At 42.3% G+C, this 13114-nt stretch overlaps 1 protein-coding gene across 3 annotated transcripts in view; it reads left to right on the top strand.

The window, feature by feature from the left end:
- CDK14 (cyclin dependent kinase 14) overlaps positions 1 to 13114 on the top strand; it is a 527195-nt gene that overhangs the window by 266116 nt on the left and 247965 nt on the right. The window lies entirely within an intron of this gene.

The raw sequence follows: 13114 nt of genomic DNA, 5'->3' as shown, positions 1-13114 counted from the left end.
ACTGAGAAACGTGCCTCAGCTAGTGTAAATCAGTATAGCTTCATTGATTAATCTATGCTACATTGATTTATAGCAGATGAATATTTTTCTTCAGTGCTTTTTAAAATGTAGTTTAGAACCTTTTATTTTCAATTAGTTTTAAGATATTGCTTCATTTTCTTTTTTTAATTTATATTCTTATATTAAGTATCACATAGTATGCACCCAAGGATTCTTTGTATTATTTGGGCTTAATAAAGAGGAAAGAAAAGAGATCTCTTCTGAGATTTTGATTCATAGCTACCTTCTAGGAAGTCAGCCAAATTATTTTAGCATAGAACAGAAGTCAATCAGACATGCCAAGTGTGTCTTTCATGTACTGACCACCCCGGTAATACTTGTTGAATTGGTCTTGTGCTTTGACACTGTTCCCATTGTTCTGCTGCTGCTGAAATGTTTAAATACCCACTTACAATGCTGAGAATTTTACTTCAGTGTTTTACTTTCTAAAAATGGAGGAATAAAAGAGCTCACGAGCAAAAGTAAAGATTTTTCCCATGGAAAATTCAAAAGGTGTGTTTAAAGGCATAAAATAAAATATTTTAAAAAAGAAAAGGAAAGAATTGGAGTATTTTAAATGTGATCACCATTGTACCTCAGATAGTTGGATAACGTTAATTTGGTTAGTTGTCCCTTGCTTCCACTAAAATTGTTATCTACAGTGCATAACTGTAGATAAATGTATGTGTCTATCATAAGTTTTTAAAGGACAAAAACTTCCTTTAGTGTGCTTTTAGTATTTTTATATAACAAATACAAAGTGACTCTCATTAGAGAGTGCTCAGAGCATGCTAGAGCAACAACCATGTTTTATGCACAGCTGTGTTACATTCTTGGGATCCAAATAAGTTGCCTGTGTGTACAGAGAAAAATATGTACCAGCCATGTTAAGGATTTATGTTGAATGTAGACTAATTACCAGAATCTGTTTTCTGTGGGTACTGTAGGCTTTGTGACACTTGCTGCATAACTGTGGGGTAAGGAAGGAGGACCTACTCCACATCCTAAAGACCATTCAGGGCTTTAGGAGCATAGTGGTTCTGCGTGGTGGCCTTATGAAGACACCAGAAAGGTTCTCCAAGACACGGGAGTGGGGCCTGCTCTGTGATAGCAAGAAAGCTGTTCTAAGTCAGTGGTGCTCAAAGTTTTCCATTTGTGTCCCCCACCCCATTACTGGTAACTGAATCTGTCAGTACCCTTCCTCCAGTAGTCCCTCCCATTACTTTCTCAGCAGTGGAGCTTGGGCTAAAGGTGGAGCTGGGGGCAGACCTGGTGATGAGGGAGGAGCTGGGGCTAGAGGTGGTGCAGATCTGAGTGGAGAGGGAGTGAGGATAGAGCTGGGCTGAGAGTGGCATGGGGGACAAATGGGCTGGGGACGTAGAGGGACTAAGGGTAGACCTGGACCTGGAGGCGAATCGGGCCTGGGTACTGAATGGGGTTGGAGGTGGCACTGATCCACACTACATGCTCCCCCCGAACATTCCTCTGAGAGTCCTTAGGGGGTTATGCCTCGTGTTCTAAGTAAAGGTGGAGGGTTTGTGTGGAACAGAGGACTCCTATCAGCCATAGTTTTGGTAAGTATTCAGATTGTGAAATGTTTGAGATTTCCCCCCCTTACTTCCCCATATGGCATTTTTGTTAAGGTGGTTAATATTGCTTTGGAATATACTTTTGTATTTAGTTTCCCTGTGTGGAAGCTGGCTTATATTATGCTCTCCAGTGGGGTTGGCAGAAACGGGGGTGTATGATTTAGTACAGATGCACATACTACTCCTGGAGATGGAACCAAAGGTTATACATTCTCTTCCTGTTCTGTCACCATCGGCCATTAGGTGTGTCTACGTCTGTCTCTGTTGCACTTTCTTTTCTGTTTTCTCCCAAAATTGACAGGGAGATGTTTGCCATAGCTTTTTGACAAATTCAAATATGTGGCATTTTGAAATCCTGAAATTTTGTGATACAATAGTTTCACAAACTATTGAGAGAATATTTTGGAACCTTCAAATCTCAGGCAATGTTGATGACTCTTACCAATTTGTTCCAGGATGTTTAAATGAAATTTTGCATTCTTCTCCCCCCGAATCCTACAATTTCTTAGAGAAACATTCTTCAGCTAGAATATAAGCCACAAAATTTTCTCCCAGAACTATAATTAATATTTAATATGTCTCTTACAAGTAGTACGGCTACAGTAACTTCATTCCCTGCAGATTGTTTCCCTGCTACTCACTCAGTATTAATTCTGTGGCTGTTTTCTTGAGATGTCTCAATCTTTTTTTAACAATGAATTAAAGAAAAAAAGTTTTCTGTTAAAAGCATTTTCGGAACAGAGCGTCTAGATTGGCATGGACGCTTTTCTGCAAAAGAACTTTTTGCGGAAAAGCGTCCATGCCAATCTAGACGTGCTTTTCTGCAAAAAAGCCCCGATTGCCATTTTTGCGATCGGGGCTTTTTTGCGGAAAACAAATCTGAGCTGTCTACACTGGCCCTTTTGCACAAAAGCTTTGCGCAAAAGGGACTTTTGCCTGAAGGGGAGCAGAATAGTATTTCCACAAGAAGCACTGATTTCTTACAGTAGGAAGTCAGTGCTTTTGTGGAAATTCAAGCGGCCAGTGTAGACAGCTGATTTTCCAGAAAAACTGGACAGTCTAGACACAGCCTCTTAGTTTACAGCCCAAACTCCCTTCTGTCTTCCTCCCTCAGCTTCCTTTTTTAAATTCCTCATCTTGGGTTCTTGTGAAGAAACTGAAGAGAAGTTCAGTCCAGTGTCCTGCCTGAGTAGTTGAGCTGGGGAAGGAGGGGGTGGCGGAGAGAAAGAAACAGGCATGTCCAGACATATGAACACATACTTGTGTGTGTGTGTGTGTGTGTGTGCATGTGTCTGTCTTTGTGTGTTATTAATCTCAAGACTGTGGAGGTCTTAGCATGAAACAGTCATTGCATTTATAACATATCTGGTTTGCTAGAGCATGATAATTCACAAAGCCACACCTGTCCCTCCTTCATATAAGTGCACAGGTGAGCTCATTACTGGGTAGAGTGTGCATGGCCTTTCTGTGCATTGCATGTCTGCTCCAATTCTCCTACTCAAGTTCTATTGCAAGGAGTCCCTAAGCAATAGCTGAGGCAGCATCAGAATTAGCCCACTCATATTGCTCTTTATTGACCTTCCAACTTGCAGGCATGTTTCAAGGCTGCTCAGCTGTTTCTCCAGATTTGCTGGATGCATTTGCTAGGAAGGGAGAAAAAGCAACAGCTTCTCTTTAAGTCCTGCTGCTAGTAGTGCTTCTGTTGCTGTACAACTTCAAAGGCAAACTGCTGCTTACTGTGTCAGGGATCAGGGCGTGGATGGTCATGCCTTGTGGCTGGAGCTGGAATTGGTATCCTGGAATAGAGCCTGGGGTCAGATGCCAGAGTCAAGGATCAGAGCTGAGGTCAGGAATCAGAGCCACGGGGCGGAACTGGATTACCTGGAGTGAGGCCAGGCAGGAACATGCCTGGGAACAAGCAGAAACAAGAAGTTACTTCAGCCAGGGGCCAAATGCTTTGAACAGCTAGCATCCTGTGGCTAGTGGTCTTAAGAGCAGGCCTTTGTTGATTCCCCTCAGCCACTTGTGCAATTTGGCCAATTAGGAGAATCAGCTGGAGCCCAGCAGTGCTCCTAAGACTGCCTGCAGGTAAGCTAGCAGGTAAGTAGGCTAACTGCAGGCCCTTACTCCTGACACTTTGTCAGCCTACTCACAGCATTCAGCAGTGCTGGAGAAGCAGCTGAGCTGCTTTGAAATGTGTCCTTGAGTAAGGAGTTAAACTAGGAGTTGCATTAAGACACTTTAGTTCAAAGTCTTGATGTAAGAACTTGAGTTCAAAGATTGTTTTAGGAGAAAGGAGAGCAGCAGGAAAAAAGAAAAGTGTAGGAGCAGTTTAAAACTGGACACCTTTCTCTCCCAGCTAAGCCCCTGATTCCAGCAGCCCCTCACTGGATATTTTAAATTCTCATTTCCATTTAACTCCCCTTCTTCCCCCAAATTCCTATTTTTGTGCATTTAATATTCCCAATTTAGTTCCCTAGTAAGAGGGAGCTGAAAATGGTCTAAAGGACACAAGTAGTGGAAAGAAAAACTAGGCTCATGGAAAGCAAGAGGAGGTTGTCCAAGCAGAGTAGATACCTGAATAAAGAAAAAGTTAACATGTGATTTCATAAGAAATTTAGTCCGACTTGCCTGAAGTAGGTGTTTATGGTAGTGCTTCCTTCCACTGTCCATGGCACAAGGAAATACCGCATAAATCCTTCCCCAGATCAGTTCTTAAAATATAATTTCAAATTAATCAAGCTGTCTGGACTGTACTGTGGTAATAAGCTACAGGTGGTTTAAGGCATTCTATTTTTATCTTCGTTCTTGAAGCATGCATCCATAGTCTACATTCCAGTGTATTTAGTATTAAGCCACTATAAATATGTAAATATTTTTTCTGCAGACTGCTATACAATTTAATTCCTATAAAACAACATTTATACTAACTGCAATGACTTCTGGTATCAGTAACTGCACTGAGTATGTAGAAACAAAAGCATCCTTAATTAATGTTTTGGTCTCCCTGGGACATCCCAGCCTAATTGTGAATCGGATTTATTCTTTATTTGCAATTGGAAGGCAGTGCAGTTGCCCAGGGTTTTATCTTTGGGACAGAATCGCAAGTGGCATAAAATCCAGATTCTGCCCTAGGTCTCTCTCGGGGCAGTTCTGGCTTTCTGTTCCTCAGACTTTCATTGTTTTCGCTCCACTGCAGCCAGCCCAGGTTACTGGGAGTTCTACTCAGATCTCTTTCCCCAGCTGTTACTGCCTGTGAAAGTTGCTTGCACTTCCTAGTCCCCAGCTGTGGATGTGATTGCTTCCAGCAGCATAAACTCAGATGGCCACAGCACCCTTTCCCCATATGACTTTTGCTAGCTGGCTCCCTGCTTATCTGCTCTTCTTTTCTTTTGTTCTCTGGCCATCTCATGGTCATTCCATATAGTTTTGGGGACTTTTTTGGTCCCCAGGTCTCCTGAGTGCTAGCAGTGGCCATCTGTAAAATTATTCCAATTTTGCAAACTTATAACCTATTAGGGTTCTTGCCACTTATCTGGCTTCTGTGTCCAGGTGCCAGATAGGGTTTCTAGGTACCTAGTTTTCCATCCAGAAAGTCCAGTCAAAAAGCAGACCTAGCAATCCTATTGACACCTGAACCAAAAGTCCAGTTACTGTGGAGTGGGGGAATTATCAGGTCATCAACCCATGACAGCCCCTGCTCGGCCAGGGCTGCCTCCTACCTATAGGCAGGCTCCTTGGGACGATCCACCAAACAACAAGGGGAGAGGAGGAAGTGGAGTGTGTGATGGGGCGGGGCTTGGGGGGAAATAGTGAAGAAGGGGCGGGGCCTTAGGGAGATGAGAATAGTGGAGAAGCAGTCTGATTATCAGCAATTCAAAAGTTGGAAACATTATAATCTAGTTCATTTTTGAATTTTTTTTCTTTATTTTCCCAAACTCTAATGGGAAGGTTTGTCCCTTTTAAATTGTTCTCAGATTTTCTACTTTCAGTTAGTACCTAAATATAATCAGAGGATCACATTTCCAAATATATCTTCATTTGTTCTGAAATCCAAATGCCCTTCCCTTCTTAATATATTGGTTATTTTATTGGTTGATATACTTTCCTATAAATCCTAGAGTTAATAGAACAGATGGAATTTGAGACCGTAATAATCATGCCTGGATTACTTTTGCATCCCTGTCTGAAGTAGAGAAAAAATATGGAGGCTAATTCTCTTTAGATTATATGAGTTGATATTGTATCGAAGTAGGCTGAAGGTACTGAAAAATTGCTGAGATTTAACATTTCAGGCAAGTTTTGGTTCTTTTGTATTTGTGTTCATAAGACAACTTAGATTGGAAAAAGGTTGTTTTATTATAGGTAAGATTGAACATTTTCTTCTAATATGGTGTGTCTCAACTAGTGGGGTAGAACCCTAAAGTGCATTGCTCAGGAGTTGAGACGGTCACATAAAATTAATACACTTTCTCATTCTCCCATGCAAAAAATATCCAGAATGACAAAACGAGGCTGCTAGGACCTACTGAGATTGAAAGGAGGTTGGAAGGAGCAGCTCACTCCACTGCCACCTAATACCACTGTTCTGATGGCCTCCTGCTGCCAGGCTCAGGGGAGGCCACACACGTCTGGCCATGAGGGGCCCCTTCCCAGCATCTGCCACAGCTGGAAGCAGGCTAGTCACAAGGGCGCAGGCATGACCCCAGACACACTTCCCCCTTCCAGGGACTGCAGCCCCAGAGTGCCTTACCTCCATGAGGAGGGCCCCGACGGTGGACTTCCCCACACCAAACTGGTTGCCCTCTGACGGGTAGCTGTCAGGGGTGGCAAGCTTCCAGATGTTGATTGCGACCTACTTTTCCAGGGGGATGGCGGGCCGTAGGTGGGTGTTGTGTGTCCGAATGGCAGGGGCGAGCCAGGAACACAGCTCCAAAAATGTGGCCTTCCACAAACTGAAGTTTTGGAGCCACTGCTGGTCATCCTGCCGCTCCATGACCAGCTGGTCCCACCAGTCAGAACTGGTGTCCAGCCTCCAGAAACGCCACTCCACAGTGAGTTGCGGTTGCAAGAGTGGAGCTCCCCGCTCCAGAGAGAGGATCTCCAGAATGAGCTCAGAGTTGAGCTCAATCAGGACCAGGAAGGCAGCTGGCACAAAGTGCTGCAGAAACTGCAGCATGGTTGTGTCGGACCTTTGCGTGCCTGGAGCAGCTTCAGCTTCAGCTCCAGCTCCAGCTCCATGGCACCAACAGAAAAGCTGTGGAGTTCAAAAAAGCTGAGCAACCACAGCAGGTACTACAAGAGCTTTGCTGTCCCTTGAATAGGTATGCAAGCATGCAGCAGAAGCAAGAAATGGCTGTGCAAGGGGGTCCATTGAGTCTGGACGCTCTCTTTCGAAAAAGCAGATAATTTTTTTCAATGCTCTTTTGTGTGTGGACACTCTCTTTTGGAAGAAGTTTTTTTTTTTTGGAAGATCTCTTCAGAAAAAAACTTCTTTCGAAAGAAGCCTGCAGTCTAGATGTAGCCTAAGATTGCATCTAGTAACTGCCCTGTCTGCTTCAGCAATACTATCTAAAACTAGCCACGGTTTACATACCTGTCTGTCATCACCATATTATAAGATACCCCACATTTTATTTTATTTTTACATCATCCCTGGGGGACTGAGGCACAAAGAGAGGGTAACTGAGTCTGTGACAAAGCAGAGAATGGAAGTTAAAGGTCTCCTGTTTCTCATGCCAGCAGCCTAAACTCTGAAAAGATTGCAGGATTCCGGTTTGAGCAGGAAAACGGACTCTGGTTTTATTTATAAAAAACAAAAATAGGTGAGCTGGAATGTGAGGGAGGGCTTTGAAGTCATAGGTATTAGTGAAACAGGTAGGCAAATCTCTGTGGGAGACTAATACTTGAGCGTGTGTGTGACTGTTTAGAGAGGACAGATTAGATTATAGAGATAACAGTTGAGAAATATAACAGACTGCACAGAACAGAATGAAATAAAAATTTGAGTGAGAGGACATGCAGTGTAATCTGTGTGAATACAAATCCCAAATAAGATTAGGAATATATTTTAAGTAGTCTTCTACTACTGGCTTCCAAAAATAGGAAGTACAGAATAATGCTGAGAATGTTGAAATATACATACATTAAATGATGTGTGCTCTTACTTAAAAAAAATCTCATCTTCTCATTGTCATTTAATCATCACTTGCAGAATTCATTTATTGCCTCTCATACTCCTTTGTCATGAACATTATCCCTTAACTAATGGTTATAGTTTTTAAAGTAATATCTATTCTTGACACTTGAATAATTTCAGAAGCTAATGACCAATCTGGAAATTAACAACCCAAGTCAAAGCCTGAGGGTATTTGTCCTATAAATATTTATGTTTGCAAAAGGCATAACTGAACTGATTTCTCTTTTTAGCATAATCTGGAGCATAAAACACAGAGAAGCATTTAGAACACAGGAGTAAGTTAAACTCTCCTGAATCAAATGTGGCTGCTTATCTTTGAAATATGACATCTGAAAATATGCTAATAAAGCAGCTTAACCTAGTGGCTGTTGTTAAACTGCCACTGGTTAATCATACTGAGTTAAAATATGTATTAATGACTAAAATTTACCAGGAAAAACTTAAAAAACAAATAGTCTAGTAGCCCCTTAAAGACTAACAAAACATGTAAATGGTATCTCGAGCTTTTGTGGGCACAACCCACTTCTTCAGATGACAGGAGTGTTGGAAGTGCAGATCCAAGAATAAATGAGGAAAGGAGGAAGGATGGGGGAGAAGGAAAAAAATGGAGGGGAGGAAGAAAAAATGATACCATGAGTAGATAAGCTTCAAAGGGGTAGCCGAGTTTGTAACAGGACAAACTTAAAAAACAACAAATAGTGTATTGGTACCTTATGGGACTAAATAGTTACAAGAGGCTGATAAGAATCATTAGTTTGCACTTGGAAAGGAAGATGACCAACACCAGATTCTACACAGACATCAAGAACCATTAGCATCTTCATTGTTTGTTTGGTTAAGTAATTAATCATAGAATAATGATTAATCATAGAATAATAGGACTGGAAGGGACCTCAAGAGGTCATCGAGTCCAGCCCCCCGTCCTCAAGGCAGGACCAAACTCCGTCTACACCATCCCTGACAGATGTCTATCTAACCTGTTCTTAAATATCTCCAGAGAGGGAGATTCCACCACCTCCCTTGGCAATTTATTCCAATATTTGACCACCCTGACAGTTAGGAATTTTTTCCTAATGTCCAATCTAAACCTCCCTTGCTGCACTTTAAGCCCACTACTCCTTGTCCTGTCCTCAGAAACCAAGTGGAACAAATTTTCTCCTTCCTCCTTGTGACACCCTTTTAGATATTTGAAAACCGCTATCATGTCGCCCCTTAATCTTCTTTTTTCCAAACTAAACAAGCCCAGTTCATGAAGCCTGGCTTCATAGGTCATGTTCTCTAGACCTTTAATCATTCTTGTCACTCTTCTCTGTACCCTTTCCAATTTCTCCACATCTTTCTTGAAATGTGGCGCCCAGAACTGGACACAGTACTCCAGCTGAGGCCTAACTAGTACAGAGTAGAGCGGCAGAATGACTTCACGAGTTTTGCTTACAACACACCTGTTGATACAACCTAGAATCATATTTACTTTTTTGGCAACAGCATCACACTGTTGACTCATATTCAACTTGTGGTCCACTATGACCCCTAGATCTCTTTCCGCCATGCTCCTTCCTAGACAGTCGCTTCCCATCTTGTATGTATTTAACTGATTGTTCCTTCCTAAGTGGAGCACTTTGCATTTCTCTTTATTAAACCTCATCCTGTTTACCTCTGACCATTTCGCTAACTTGCTAAGGTCATTTTGAATTATGTTCCTATCCTCCAAAGAAGTTGCAACCCCACCCAGTTTGGTATCATCTGCAAACTTAATAAGCGTACTCTCTATCCCAATATCTACATCATTGATGAAGATATTGAACAGTACGGGTCCCAAAACAGACCCTTGCGGAACTCCACTTGTTATCCCTTTCCAGCAGGATTTAGCACCGTTAACAACTCTCTGACTACGGTTATCCAGCCAATTATGCACCCACCTTATCGTGGCCCTATCTAAGTTATATTTGCCTAGTTTATCAATAAGAATATCATGCGAGACCGTATCAAATGCCTTACTAAAGTCTAGGTATATGACATCCACCGCTTCTCCCTTATCCACAAGGCTCGTTATCCTATCAAAGAAAGCTATCAGATTAGTTTGGCATGACTTGTTCTTCACAAACCCATGCTGGCTATTCCCTATCACTTTATTACCTTCCAAGTGTTTGCATATGATTTCCTTAATTACCTGCTCCATTATCTTCCCTGGGACAGATGTTAAACTGACCGGTCTGTAGTTTCCTGGGTTGTTCTTATTCCCCTTTTTATAGATGGGCACAATATTTGCCCTTTTCCAGTCTTCTGGAATCTCCCCTGTCTGCCATGATTTTTCAAAAATCATAGCTAAAGGCTCAGATACCTCCTCTATCAGCTCCTTGAGTATCCTGGGATGCATTTCATCAGGACCTGGTGACTTGCTGACATCTAACTTTCCTAAGTGATTTTTAACTTGTGTTTTGTGTATCCTATCTTCTAAACTTACCCTCTCTCTGCTTGTATTCACTACGTTAGGCACATCTCCAGACTTCTCGGTGAAGACCGAAACAAAGAAGTCATTAAGCACCTCTGCCATTTCCAAGTTTCCTGTTACTGCTTCTCCCTCCTCACTAAGCAGTGGGCCTACCCTGTCCTTGGTCTTCCTCTTGCTTCTAATGTATTTATAAAAGGTCTTCTTGTTCCCCTTTATGCCTGTAGCTAGTTTGATCTCATTTTGTGCCTTTGCCTTTCTAATCTTGCCCCTGCATTCCCGTGTTGCTTGCCTATATTCATCCTTTGTTAGTTGTCCTAGTTTCCATTTTTTATATGACTCCTTTTTTATTTTGAGATCATGCAAGATCTCCTTGTTAAGCCAAGCTGGTCTTTTGCCATATTTTCTATCTTTCCTACACAGCGGAATTGTTTGCTTTTGGGCCCTTAACAACGTCCCTTTGAAATACTTCCAACTCTCCTCAGTTGTTTTTCCCTTCAGTCTTGCTTCCCATGGGACCTTACCTACAAGTTCTCTGAGCTTATCAAAATCTGCCTTCCTGAAATCCATTACCTCAATTGTGCTGGTCTCCCTTCTACCTTTCCTTAAGATCATGAACTATATTATTTCATGATCACTGTCCCCTATACTGTCTTCCACTTTCAAGTTCTCAACTAGTTCCTCCCTATTTGTTAAAACCAAATCCATTACAGCTTCTCCTCTGGTAGCTTTTTCAACCTTCTGAAACAGAAAGTTGTCTCCAATGCAGTCCAGAAACTTATTGGATAGCCTGTGCCCCGCTGTGTTAGTTTCCCAACATATGTCTGGATAGTTGAAGTCCCCCATCACCACCAAATCTTGGGCTTTGGATAGTTTTGTTAATTGTTTAAAAAAGGCCTCATCCACCTCTTCCACCTGGCTAGGTGGCCTGTAGTAGACTCCTAGCATGATATCATCCTCGTTTTTTACCCCTTTTAGCTTAACCCAGAGACTCTCTACACAGCTATCTCCTACGTTCATCTCCACTTCAGTCCAAGTGTGTACATTTTTAATATACAAGGCAACCCCTCCTCCCTTTTTTCCCTGTCTGTCCTTCCTGAGCAAGCCGTACCCTTCCATACCAACATTCCAATCATGCGTCCCATCCCACCAGGTTTCTGTAATACCAATGATATCATAGTTGTATTTATTGGTTAGCAATTCCAGTTCTTCCTGCTTATTACCCATACTTCTTGCATTTGTATATAGGCATCTAAGATACTGATTTGATCTTGCCTCCCTGTTGTGCCCTGACCCTCCTTTCTCCTTGCCATTATAGGCCGTAGTCGCCCCCATTTCCAACCCATCTCCCAGTCCCGCACATTCAGCACTTACATGTGGGCTTTGCTCACCTGTCCCCGTCGAACCTAGTTTAAAGCCCTCCTCACAAGGTTAGCCAGTCTGTGTCCAAACAAGGCCTTCCTGCTCCTGGAAAGGTGAACTCCATCTCCGCCAAGCAGTCCTTCCTGGAAGAGCACCCCGTGATCAAGGAAGCCGAATCCCTCCTGGCGACACCATCTTCGCAGCCAGGCATTCACCTCCAGGAATTAAGATGTGGAAGATAATGTGCAAGCCATCAGATATCCCATTCATACCATTTGCATAAGAATTAAACTTGTGAATGAAGTTATGTTCCAACCCTTCTTTGTGTATTTGGCTTGTGGAATTGGTCTGAAACAGAAAGGCAACTTGGATATCCATTAATGAATGTCTGGGAAGATTCATGTGTTCTCCAACATATTTTTGTGTGTTGCCTTTTCAGATATCTGATTTGTCTATTAAGTCTTTCCCTTAGAGCAGTGTTTCCCAATTTTATTTGGCCACAGAATCTCTAGGGTTGCCTCACAATTTGTCGATCTTTTTTTTAAAAAAAAAAAGACCCACCGCTGCTTTTTGTTGAGATAAAAAAACACCCCGATGGCCGTAGAGATTATCCAGTTTGGCCAATATACATTGCAGTGGGGCATTGATGGCATAGATCGCATTAGTGAATGTGCAGTTAAATGAGCCTCTGATTTGGTGGCTGATGTGGCTGGGTCCAGTGATGAAATCGCTTGTGTAGATGTGTGGGCAGAGTTGCAATCAGCGGTGGGTTCCTGGATGATTATGATGGAGGTGAGTTGCCTGGTTACTGGAAAGAATTTGTTTGAGGTTTGGGGATTGTCTGTAAGCAAGAATTGGCCTTTCCCTCCAAAGGCTCTGAGAGTGAGGAGTCATTTTCCAGAATAAGTTGTAGATTGTTGATAATGCATTGGAGGGGTTTAGGTTGTAGACTGTAGGAAGTGTAGCAAGTGGAATTCAGTTGTTTTCTCTTTTGGATCTATTTTGAAGTAGTTCATGTCTCGGTACTTTTTTGGCTCTGTCGATCTGTTTTTTTTACTTCTCCCGGTGGGTATTTCAGTTTTAAGAATGCTCTATATAGAGCTTGTAGGTGTTTGTCTCTGGGATTGGAGCAAAACTGGGCACCTGATTACACACCTGATTAGAGCTCTGCTACTTTGTCCTCACCCACAACTACTTCTGATCCGGAGATAATTTGTATCTTCAAGTCAGCGTCACCACAATATGCCAACATCTTTATGGCTGACCTTGAACAACATTTCATGAGCTCTCGCCCCCAACACCCTTACTCTACTTACACTACTTCGATGACATCTTCATCATATGGACCCATGGGAAAGAGACCCCTGAAGAATTTCACAAGGATATGAGCAACTTCCACCCCTCCATCAACCTCAGATTAGACCAGTCAACACGAGAAATCCACTTCCTTGTCACTACAGTAAAATTAAATGATGG

Source organism: Pelodiscus sinensis, chromosome 2 (genome assembly GCF_049634645.1).
Source record: "Pelodiscus sinensis isolate JC-2024 chromosome 2, ASM4963464v1, whole genome shotgun sequence".
Classification (NCBI taxonomy): domain Eukaryota; kingdom Metazoa; phylum Chordata; order Testudines; family Trionychidae; genus Pelodiscus; species Pelodiscus sinensis.
Note: the sequence above shows the minus strand (reverse complement) of the source record. Positions and strands in the feature narration are given on the sequence as shown.